At 43.8% G+C, this 11527-nt stretch overlaps 2 protein-coding genes across 2 annotated transcripts in view; one reads left to right on the top strand and one right to left on the bottom strand.

Moving 5' to 3' along the window:
* Positions 1–11527, top strand: part of LOC132216086 (zinc finger protein 883-like) — a 681654-nt gene that overhangs the window by 287284 nt on the left and 382843 nt on the right. The window lies entirely within an intron of this gene.
* The window catches only part of LOC132216080 (zinc finger protein 345-like), a 325901-nt gene that overhangs the window by 13925 nt on the left and 300449 nt on the right, over positions 1–11527 (bottom strand). The gene's annotated exons all lie outside the window — the stretch shown is intronic.

Genomic DNA, 11527 nt, shown 5'->3' with positions numbered 1-11527 from the left:
CTCAAGTCCCTCCAGCGCTTTCAGAGGAGGGGATTTCTCGGGCAAGTTTGTTTCTTGTGCACCTGCTGTGGCTGGTTTTGCATATCTTTCTACAGGACCTGCTCTTCCTGAATGACAGGCACTGTTTCTTCATTCAGGACACTAGGCGAGTGTCTCCTTTCAGGCCAAATGTAGCTGGGGGAGGTTGTTCAAGTTTCTAACGAATTCTAACCTGCCTCCATTGAATCCACTGTACAAAGTTAACTTAACAAAAAAGACACTCATACTTAAGAGCATCTGCTTCTGATGCCACCGGAAGTGTCAGCTCTGCTTGGGCTGCAGTGTGGATAAGATGGCCAAGAGACATGTGAAAAAATGCTCAAAGTCACTGATCATCAGAGAGATGCAAATTAAAGCAACAATTAGGTATCACCCCACCACTGTAAGAATGACAACCATGAACAAATGACAAGTGCTGGTGAGAATGTGGAAAAAAAGAGAACCCTAGTACACTGCTGGTGGGAATGCAGATTGGTACAGACATAATGGAAAACATAGGGAGTTTCCTGAAAAAATTAAATATGGAACTGCCATTTGACCTTGTGATCCACTTCTAGGAATATATCCTAAGAAACCTGAAACAACAATCAGAAAGCCTATATGCACTGCTATGTTCATAGCAGCACAATTAACAATAGTTAAGATCTGGAAACAGCCCAGTGCCCATTAATAGATAAGGGGATAAAAAAGCTGTGGTACATTTATACTATGGAATACTATGCAGCAGTAAAAAAGAAGAATCTCTTACCATCTCAGACAGCATGGAGGGACCTGGAGAGCATCGTGCTAAGTGAAAAAAGTCAGTCAGAGAAAGACAAGTATCACTTCATCCCACTCATATATGGAATCTAATTAACAAAATTAACTGACAAATGGAGTGGATCCAGAGACATGGAAGCAAAAAATGTCCAACTTGTAGAGAATTTTTCTAAGTTTATCTGACCCAACACAGGGACAAATGTCAGGACACAAAATGACAATAAACTGAGTAATGCTCCAGATAATGACAGTTTTGCACCTTTTTTTCTTTTTTTGGTAAATCCTCACCCGAGGATATTTTTCCCATTGATTTTTTAAAAATATACTTTATTGATTTTTTACAGAGAGGAAGGGGGAGAGATAGAGAGCCAGAAACATCAATGAGAGAGAAACATTGATCAGCTGCCTCCTGCACATCCCCTACTAGGGATGTGCCCGCAACCCAGGCACATGCCCCCAACTGGAATTGAACCTGGGACCCCTCAGTCCACAGGCCGATGCTCTATCCACTGAGCCAAATTGGCTTCGGCTCCCATTGATTTTTTAGAGAAAGTGGAAGAGAGAGGGAAAGACCAAGACAAACATGGATGTGAGAGAGACACATCAATTGGTTACCTCCTGCATGTGCCCTGACCAGGGCCCAGCCAGGAAGGAGCCTGAAACTGAGGTACATGCCCTTGACCGTGCCCTTGTCGAGAATTGAACCCAGGGACCCTTCTGTCTTCAGTCTGACACTCTATCTGCTGAGCCAAACCAGCTAGGACATGCACCTTTTTTATACATTAGACTCAAAGGAGAAGACATAAGGAGGTTACATGAAATCTGCTGGTGATAAATTAGGGAGTGGGGGACTGAAGAGGGAAATCTCTGGGATTGGATAAAAAGTAAAAAAAAAAAAAAAAAAAGACACAAACTTATTTTTAAATGTTATCAAATAGTTAACACTTAGTATTTAACACAGTAACAATAATAATTAGGGCTCTGTGGTCTTCTGCGTTGGGAGATTGTGCCCTGAGGAGTCTGTAAAAAAAGAAATTTCCCTGAAAATCTAAAGGTACATTATCCTAGATGCAAAACGACAATAGAGAGTAACCATCTGTTAAATGGACCCTGCAACACTGGCTCAGAGTTGGCTGATCCTGATGGGGATCCTGGAGGAAGCACAACGGGGAGAAAACAAGATGGCGGCATAGGTAAACACCGGAGTTTGCTGCCTCGAACAACCACTTCAAAAATACAACTAAAAGATGGAACGGACATCATCCAGAACCACAGGAAGGCTGGCTGAGTGGAAATTCTATAACTAGAAGGAAAGAGAAAAGCATACCAAGACTTAGAGGAGGCGCAGTGCGGAAGTAAAATACTAAGGTGCGAAGGTGCATGCAGAGAGGGCTGGCGGCTGAGGGCACGGTTTTCTGTTTCAATCGGGAGGGAGTCTCAGGCTCTGAGCTCCAGTTCTGGGTGAGTATCTGGGGACCCAGACTCATACGGGAGAAGCGGGACTGTCTAGCATCGGTCGGAACTCCAGGGCAGCTTTCTCTCGGAGGAGCTAGCAGAGATTGCCAAGACACTGAGAAGTGGAGCCTCTGAGAGCAGCCATAACTGCTAGCCCCACCCTGTTGATCCCATGGGACCCGCCCCGCCCAAGCCCTGCAGGGAGGCTTTTGCTGGATAGCCTAAGGCAGAGGCTAGATTAGCACCTCCCTAGAGATCCAGGAGCTATTGTACCCAGAGGTCAGAGTGGGACCATCCAGTTTGCAGCTCCTGAAACCATAAAGGACACACTCAGGGGGCAGACACAGTGCGCACGAAGGCCCCATTGAAGCAAGTCTTGCCCTGGAGGGGTATCTTCAGCACAGAAGTTCTCCCATTGCAGACACAGCTGATTCTCACAGCCAATTGGCCTGGAGGTCAATTCCTCCCAGTGATACCAACAACAATCAAGGCTTAACTACAACAAGACTGTGCACAAAGACCACAGGGGGTGCACCAAGAGTGTCCTCCTCAGGTAATTGGGGAGACTGAACGACTGGGCCCTAGTGGACACTCAGCACAGAAAACCACTTTATCAACACAGGGAAGCATAAAAAATGCGGAGACAAAGGAAAAAGACAGAAATGACAAAAATGGAGGAAACCAACTACTGGATATAGAGTTCAAAACCACACTTTTAAGGTTTTTCAAGAATTTTCTAGAAACTGCCGATAAACTTAATGAGACCTACAAGAAATCTAATGAGACCTCAAGGTTGTGATAAAGGACCAACAAGAAATTAAGCATACACTGACTGAAATAAAGAATATTATACAGACACCCAACAGCAGACCAGAGGATCGCAAGAATCAAGTCAACGATTTGAAATACGAAGAAGCAAAAAACACCCAACTGGAAAAGCAAAATGAAAACACAATCTAAAATTACGAAGATAGTGTAAGGAGCCTCTGGGACAGCTTCAAGCGTACCAACATACGAATTATAGGGGTGCCAGAAGAAGAGAGAGAGCAAGATATTGAAAACCCATTTGAAGAAATAATGACAGAAAACTTCCCCCACCTGGTGAAAGAAATAGACTTACAAGTCCACGAAGCGCAGAGAACCCCAAACTAAAGGAATCCAAAGAGGACCACACCAAGACACATCATCATTAAAATGCCAAGAGCAAAAGACAAAGAGAGAATCTTAAAAGCAGCAAGAGAAAGACAGTCAGTTACCTACAAGGGAGTACCCATACGACTGTCAGCTAATTTCTCAACAGAAACTTTGCAGGCCAGAAGGGAGTGACAAGAAATATTCAAAGTGATGAATGTCAAGAACCTACAACCAAGATTAATTTATCCAGCAAAGCTATTATTCAGAATTGAAGGTCAGATAAAGAGCTTCACAGATAAGAAAAAGCTAAAGGTGTTCATCACCACCAAACCAGTATTATGTGAAATGCTGAAAGGTATCCTTTAAGAAGAGGAAGAAGAAGAAAAAGGTAAAGACACAAATTGTGAACAACAAATACACATCTATCAACAAGTGAATCTGAAAAACAAGTGAATAATCTGATGAACAGAATGAACTGGTGATTATAGTAGAATCAGGGGCATAGAAAAGAAGTGGACTGACTATTCTTGGGGGGGAAAGGGGTGAGGGGGATGTGGGAAGAGACTGGACAAAAATTGTGCACCTATGGATGAAGACAGTGGGTCGGGAGTGAGGGAGGATGGTGGGATGGGAACTGGGTGGAGGGGAGTTATGGGGGGGAAAAAGAGGAACAAATGTAATAATCTGAACAATAAAGATTTAACTAATCAAAAGAAAAAAAAGGCAGCCCTGACTTTTGGCTTAGTGGATAGAGTGTCAGCCTGCGGACTCAAGGGTCCAAGGTTCGATTCCGGTCAAGGGCATGTACCTTGGTTGTGGGCACATCCCCAGTGGGGGATGTGCAGGAGGCGGCTGATCAATGTTTCTCTCTCATCGATGTTTCTAACTCTCTATCCATCTCCTTTCCTCTCTGTAAAAAAATCAATAAAATATATTTTTTTAAAAAGGCAATAGACAGGATCAAAGAGGTAAAGATTTACATTTCCAAAACACACACACACACACACACACACACACACACACACACACAAATAAACAAACAAACAAAACCAAGGCTAGGACATGACTAACCCTGGGACTCACTTTTTTTTTTTACTTAGAATGTTTTAACTTCAAACCATCCTATATGGTGACTTTTGACCTGTGAGTTTCTAAGATTCACCATGCCATGCCAGGCTCCCTGAGCTTGCTAGGTCTACTGTGTGCCATCATTTTTGTCCCTACTGGGGACTTCGAACCTGTGGGTTGAGGAGAAATTTCACTGAGTATTTTCTTTACTTAAACACCCATTGCTGACGTCCTCCTGAACACAATGCTCCCAGGATTGCTGGTGTCCCTTCATTTGGTCTCCTAGAAGTAGTCACTCTTCAGGTCAATAAAGCCCTAGATTCTAAATGTGGTGGAGGATTTTGTAAGGTCAAGAAAAAGGTCTCCCTATTTCTCTGGTATGGGCTTCCACAATTTATGAGAAGCACCTGCTAATTAAACCCCAAGACTGTTGGTTCCTCTAATTCAAACAGCTCCCCTGTTCAAACTGCTGAACAAGAGAAGCTACTTTCAAGACTACATTAGTGTATACCCTTCCTCCCTGCTGTTGTTAAACCTCAGGAATAATTCGCACCAAGGAGTCTCCAGTTAATACAAAGTTTCCTTTCTTCTGCCCCTTCAAAAAAGCCTCTTTTCAACTCTTCATAACTTTTGCTCTAAGCATATTCAATAGGCTTTGGAAAAATACTAATAAGACACCTGCCTATACATCTGCCAGACTGTCTCCTGGATATCAAACTAACACTAACTTTTAAAAACAGTCCCTCACCCTCGCCATTTGGCTCAGTAGATAGTCAGCCTGTGGACTGAAAGGTCCTGGGTTTGGTTCTGGCGAAGGGCATATGCCTGGTTTACAGGCTCAATCCCCAGTAGGGGGCGTGCAAGAGGCAACCACTATATGATTCTCTCTCATCATTGATGTTTCTCTCTCTTTCTCCTTTTCCCTTCTTCTCTGAAATCAAGAAATATATTTTTTAAAATAATAAAAATAAGACATCCCCTCATATCTACACAACTTCATTGCAGCCCTAGGCCCCTGTATTCCTTGTGGATTGGCAACAGTCACTGCTGAAAAGCAGAAGCCACCATTTCTTCCCTGCCCTGTACTGACTGGCAATACTTGACCCTTTCCTCTCTTAGAAAGTAAATTAAACTTCCTCTCTGCATGTCTTCTATAAGCTGTGAATTATTCCACATCTCTCATCACCTGCCAAACCCTAACAGTGTTCCTTTATTCTAAGGAGTTCAGTGGGTGAAAATGAGAGAAATGTCATTGTAGAGGCAAAATAATATTTCCTTCTTCTTTTCTAGGTTCTTTGGTTGGCCTAATAACTAAATTGATATAATATAGATAAACAGGGGAAAACAATAAAAAGTTATTAACATGTATACCTACTGTGTATATATGGACTCAGGAAAACAGAGTAACTGGCCAAAATGGCAAACACCATCATCTGAAAAGAAACCTTCAACTACAGTAAAAAAATGTGTGTGGAGTCAGTTAAGGTAGATTGTCGGGAAAAGCACAGTAAGGACCTCAGTTGTGGCCCAGTGTGCTGTGCACTGCGGTGAGGACTTGTATTCAAAAGGACTCTGTTCCAACCCAAAAACCCAGGGTGCAGGCACAGGAGACTGGGAAGGAGGATGTGTGCCCATAACATGAACTGGGCTGCAGGGAAAACATGGTGAGAGCCAATGTCTCATTCAGCCCATAGGGATATAGAAAACAGAATCACATGGGCAGTGGATCCTATGCATGAGTAAGAGGTGACCACCCATCCAATGAGATCAGGATCCTATAGGACTCCAGCATCAATTCCAAATATTAGGTCCCAAAATTCACGTCCAAGCGTACCCTCTCCTGAAGGGTTAATGTCAGTGTCACATAGAAACATCATGTGAAGGGTCAAACTGAAGCATGAAATTCACCACAGTAAATAGTATCGCAGCATGACATTCAACATGTGGGTGAAGGTGCAGAGACAAAGCCCTAAATACCGAGGTCTCCTGTGGGTCAAACTCTGTGTTGGGATCAAAGGGGAGGCAGACAAACAGCAGCTCACTCTGAAAGCAGGTTCCCCTGGAGAAACCACTGCAGCTGAGAAGTGATGGTGTTCCCCTGAACACAGGGAGGCCAAGGACAAGTCAAGTCCTCTGAGGTGTAAAGGGAATGGGAGGAAAAGCATAACTGCAACCATGGAAACAGGAGCTGCAGCTGAGCCACCCTGGTCCTCATACTGTACCTGCTCCAGTGAGGGCTGCACATCAGTGGTGAAGACTGTGTCTGACGCTGGAGAAAATAATGGTTAAAATCCAGCCCCTTGAATCTGACACTTGTCTGTGGTGTAAACGAGGGGAGCTGACTTCATTTCTCTGACACTGATGTTTTTCAGTAATTTGATGAGTTTCCACTTGTCCAGGTTGCTGTGAGAATTAAGAGAAAATGCTCAAAAGTCTATCCCTGTAACGCTGACAAGTACTCACCTTGTTACTTGTATTGATCTGGGAAGGCCAGAGTAAGCGCCACCAATCATCTGCATGTGACATTCAGCCACCTGAGACTCAGGGAGCTCTAGTGAGGCGGCTGGAGATTTCCGGGTGGGTTCGACCACAATGAGACCCCCGAGTGCCAACAGTACCTGCCTCCCTGCAGCAGTCAGTGGCTTCTTGTAGGTCCCAATTCTTACTAAAATGCACTTCTTACTAAGGTGCTTGTGGGGATCAAGGTAGTGCAAAATGCCTGGCTTAGAAATGTCCTGCAGGGAGAAGCTGGAGTTCAAGGGAGATGGAGAGAAAGAGAGAAAAAAAGCAATGCTGAGAGAGAATCATTAGTCAACTGCCTCCTGCATGCCCCACACAGGGGATCTAGCCAAGGCGCCAGGCATCCTTCCTATGAAGGGACCCATGACCTCCTGGTTCCTAGGTCCATATGGAACCACTGAACCATGCCCACTGTGCTCTCAAAATTCATGTACCTATCTCATACTCCCTTTCCCTTACTCTATGAAATTAATGAAAATGTTTTAAAAAATCAATTAAAATATTTATTTAAAAATTTTTTTAAATATATATTTTACTGATTTACTACAGAGAGGAAGAGAGAAGAATAGAGAGACAGAAACATCGATGAGAGAGAAACATCAACCAGATGCATCTTGCACACCTCCCAATGGGGATGTGCCTGCAACCAAGGTACATGCCCTTGACCGGAATTGAACCCAGGACTCTTCAGTCTGCAGGCCAACGCTCTATCCACTGAGCCAAATTGGCTAAGGTTATTAAAAAAATATTAACACATATTATTCTCATCCAAAGAAAAAAAAGCATTTAAGACTTATGAGAAAAGGCTCACCATAAATTCTTACAAAAAAATACAATCAAACAACAGCAAGGCAGAATGACAAAATTACAGAATATCTTTGAACTAGAGACCCAGTGCACGAAATCCTTGCACTCAGGGGGGAATCTCTCAGCCCAGTCTGTGCTCTCTCGCACTCTGGGAGTGTCCAACTGACAAAGGTAAATAACACTTAAATCCATATAAAGAATTACACAGAAATGTTTGTACCATCTTTATTAGAAATAACCAAATATTTATTAAAATGGACATAAGCCAAAACCGGTTTGGCTCAGTGGATAGAGCGTCGGCCTGCGGACTAAAAGGTCCCAGGTTCGATTCCGGTTGGGGGCATGTACCTGGGTTGTGGGCACATCCCCGATGGGAGATGTGCAGGAGGCAGCTGATCGATGTTTCTCTCTCATCGATGTTTCTAACTCTCTATCTCTCTCCCTTCCTCTCTGTAAAAAATCAATAAAATATATTAAAAAAAATAAAATAAAATGGACATGATGGCAATATATTCAAAGATAAGAATATCTACCAGAGGCCTAGCCTATTTGGCTATGGATAGAGCTTAGGCCTGCAAACCAAATGGTCCCTGGTTCAATTCTGGTCTAAGGCTCATATCTTGATTGAAGAATCCTTCCCGGCCTGGGGCCCTAGTTACGGTTGATGCAGGAATCAACTGATCGATGGGTTTCCCACACATTGGTGTTTCTGTCTTTCCCTCTCTCTTCCACTCTCCAAAAAAAATCAATAGAAAAAATCTTGGTGAGCATTAACAAAAACAAAAAAAAGAATATAAAAAAAAAAAAAAAAAAGAGAGAGAGAGAGGAGAAACCAAGATGGTGGCAGAGGTAAACACCGGAGATTGCTGCCTCGCACAGCCACTTCAATAATACAACTAAGAGACGGAACGGACATCATCCAGAACCACAGGAATGCTGGCTGAGTGGAAATTCTACAACTAGAAGGAAAGAGAAAAGCACACTGAGACTCAGAGGAGGTGCGGTGCAGAAGTAAAATACAGAGGTACAGAGGCACATACGGAGAGGGCTGGCACCTGAGGACATGGTTGTCTTTTTCAATCGGAAGGGAGTCTCAAGCTCTGTGCTCCAGTTCTGGGCGAGTCTCTGGGGACCCAAATTCATACGGGAGAAACTGGATGTCTGGCATTGGTCGGGTCTCGAGGGCAGCTTTCTCTCAGAGGTGCTTGCAGCGATTGCCGGGACACTGAGAAGCAGGGACTCTGAGGGCAGGACTGAGAGCAGCCATAACTGCTCACTCTGCCCTGTAGACCCCCTGGGACCCCGCCCCGCACAAGCCATGCACAGAAGCTTTTGCATATGAAAGGCCTGGCCCTTTGCAATCTGAAAATTACCTAACAAATCTTGCAGCTGGCCCAAGGCCCCAGGGCAACTTGCATTGCTTCACAGTTGGCTCCTACTGGGTAGCCTCAGGCAAAGGCTAAATTAGCACCTCCTTAAAGATCCAGGAGCCAGTGCGCCCAGTGGTCAGAGTGGGTCCATCCAGATTGCAGCTCCTTGGATCCATAAAGGACACACTCAGGGGACAGACTCAGTGAGCACCAAAGCCCCACTGAAGCAAGTCTTGCCCCGGAGGGGTGTCTCCAGCACAGATGTTCTCCCACTGCAGACACAGCTGATTCTCACAGCCAATTGGCCCGGAGGTCAATCACTCAGAGTGTTACCTACAACAACCAAGGCTTAACTACAACAAGACCGTGCACAAAGCCCACAAGGGGGTGCACCAAGAGTGTCTACCTCAGGTAATTGGGGAGGCTGAGCCACTGGGCCCTATAGGACACCTAGCTCAGAAAGCCACTCTATCAACACAGTGAAGCATAAAAAGTATGGAGACAAAGAAACAGGACACAAATGACAGAAATGGAGGAAAGCAAACGACTGGATATAGAGTTCAAAACCACACTTTTAAGGTTTTTCAAGAATTTTCTAGAACCCGCCGATAAACTTAGTGAGAACCTCAAGAAATCTAGTGAGACCCTCGAGGCTGTGATAAAGGACCAATGAGAAATTAAGTATACACTGACTGAAATAAAGAATATTACACGCCCTGGCCGGTTTTGCTCAGTGAATAGAGCGTTGGCCTGCAGACTCAGGAGTCCCAGGTTCGATTCCGGCCAACGGCATGTACCTTGGTTGCGGGCACATCCCCAATGGGAGATGTGCAGGAGGCAGCTAATCGATGTTTCTCTCTCATCGATGTTTCTGAATCTCTATCCCTCTCCCTTCCTCTCTGTGAAAAATCAATAAAATATATTAAAAAAAAAAGAAAAGACTATTATACAGACAAGAGGATCGCAAGAATCAAGTCAAAGATTTGAAATACGAAGAAGCAAAAAACAACCAACCGGAAAAGCAAAATGAAAACACAATCCAAAAATACGAAGGTAGTGTAAGGAGCCTCTGGGACAGCTTCAAGAGTACCAACATCCAAATTATAGGGGTGCCAGAAGAAGAGAGAGAGCAAGATATTGAAAACCTATTTGAAGAAATAATGACAGAAAACTTCCCCTACCTGGTGAAAGAAATAGACTTACAAGTCCAGGAAGCGCAGAGAACACCAAACAAAAGGAATCCAAAGAGGACCACACCAAGACACATCATCATTAAAATGCCAAGAGCAAAAGACAAAGAGAGAATCTTAAAAGCAGCAGGACAAAGACAGTCAGTTACCTACAAGGGAGTACCCATATGACTGTTAGCTGATTTCTCAACAGAAACAGGCCAGAAGGGAGTTACAAGAAATATTCAAAGTGATGAATACCAAGAACCTACAACCAAGATTACTTTATCCAGTAAAGTTATCATTCAGAATTGAATGTCAGATAAAGAGCTTCACAGATAAGGAAAAGGTAAAGGAGTTCATCACCACCAAACCAGTATTATATGAAATGCTGAAAGGTATCCTTTAAGAAGAGGAAGAAGAAAAAGGTAAAGATACAAATTATGACCAATAAATACACATCTATGAACAAGTGAATCTTCCTTCAACAAGTGGCTTTCTCACTCAACAAATGAATCTGAAAATCAAGTGAATTAATTATCTGATGAACAGTATAAACTGGTGATTATATTAGAATCAGGGGCATAGAACAGGAGTGGACTGATTATTCTTGGGGGGGGGAAAGGGGTGTGGGGTATGCGGGAAGAGACTGGACAAAAATCGTGCACCTATGGATGAAGACAGTGGGGGGGGTGAAGGTGGAGGGTGGGGGGGGAACGGGGTGGAGGGGAGCTATGGGGGAAAAAGAGGAACAACTGTAATAATCTGAACAATAAAGATTTAATTTAAAAAAAAGAAGAGATAAAGAATTATAAAAAAAAAAAAAGATGAGAGGGAACCAAGATAGTGGCGTAAAGTACAGACCTGTGCGTGCTGCCTCCCACAATAACATTGAAAATACCAACTATAAGACAAAACAGTTCTCACTCAGAACCATAGGAAAGCTGGCTCAGTGAAAGTTCTACAACTGGAAGGAAAGACAGAAGAGCATTGAGACTGAGTAGGATATGCAGAGGCACCAAGAACAGAGGTACGAAGTCGCGTGCCAGGTGGGCTGCAACTGGATGGGCGTTTTTTTTCAATCAGAAGGGGTCACAAACTCTCAAATCCACTGAGCTTGTTTGGGCGGGTTTCTGAAGTCCCAGACCCCTACGAGGAGAGGCGGGACGGCCTTGCATTGGGTTGGAAAGCGAGAGTGGGTTTCTC

The sequence above is a fragment of the Myotis daubentonii genome, chromosome 15 (assembly GCF_963259705.1).
Source record: "Myotis daubentonii chromosome 15, mMyoDau2.1, whole genome shotgun sequence".
Taxonomy (NCBI): Eukaryota; Metazoa; Chordata; class Mammalia; order Chiroptera; family Vespertilionidae; genus Myotis; species Myotis daubentonii.
This window is presented reverse-complemented; position numbering and strand designations above follow the sequence as displayed.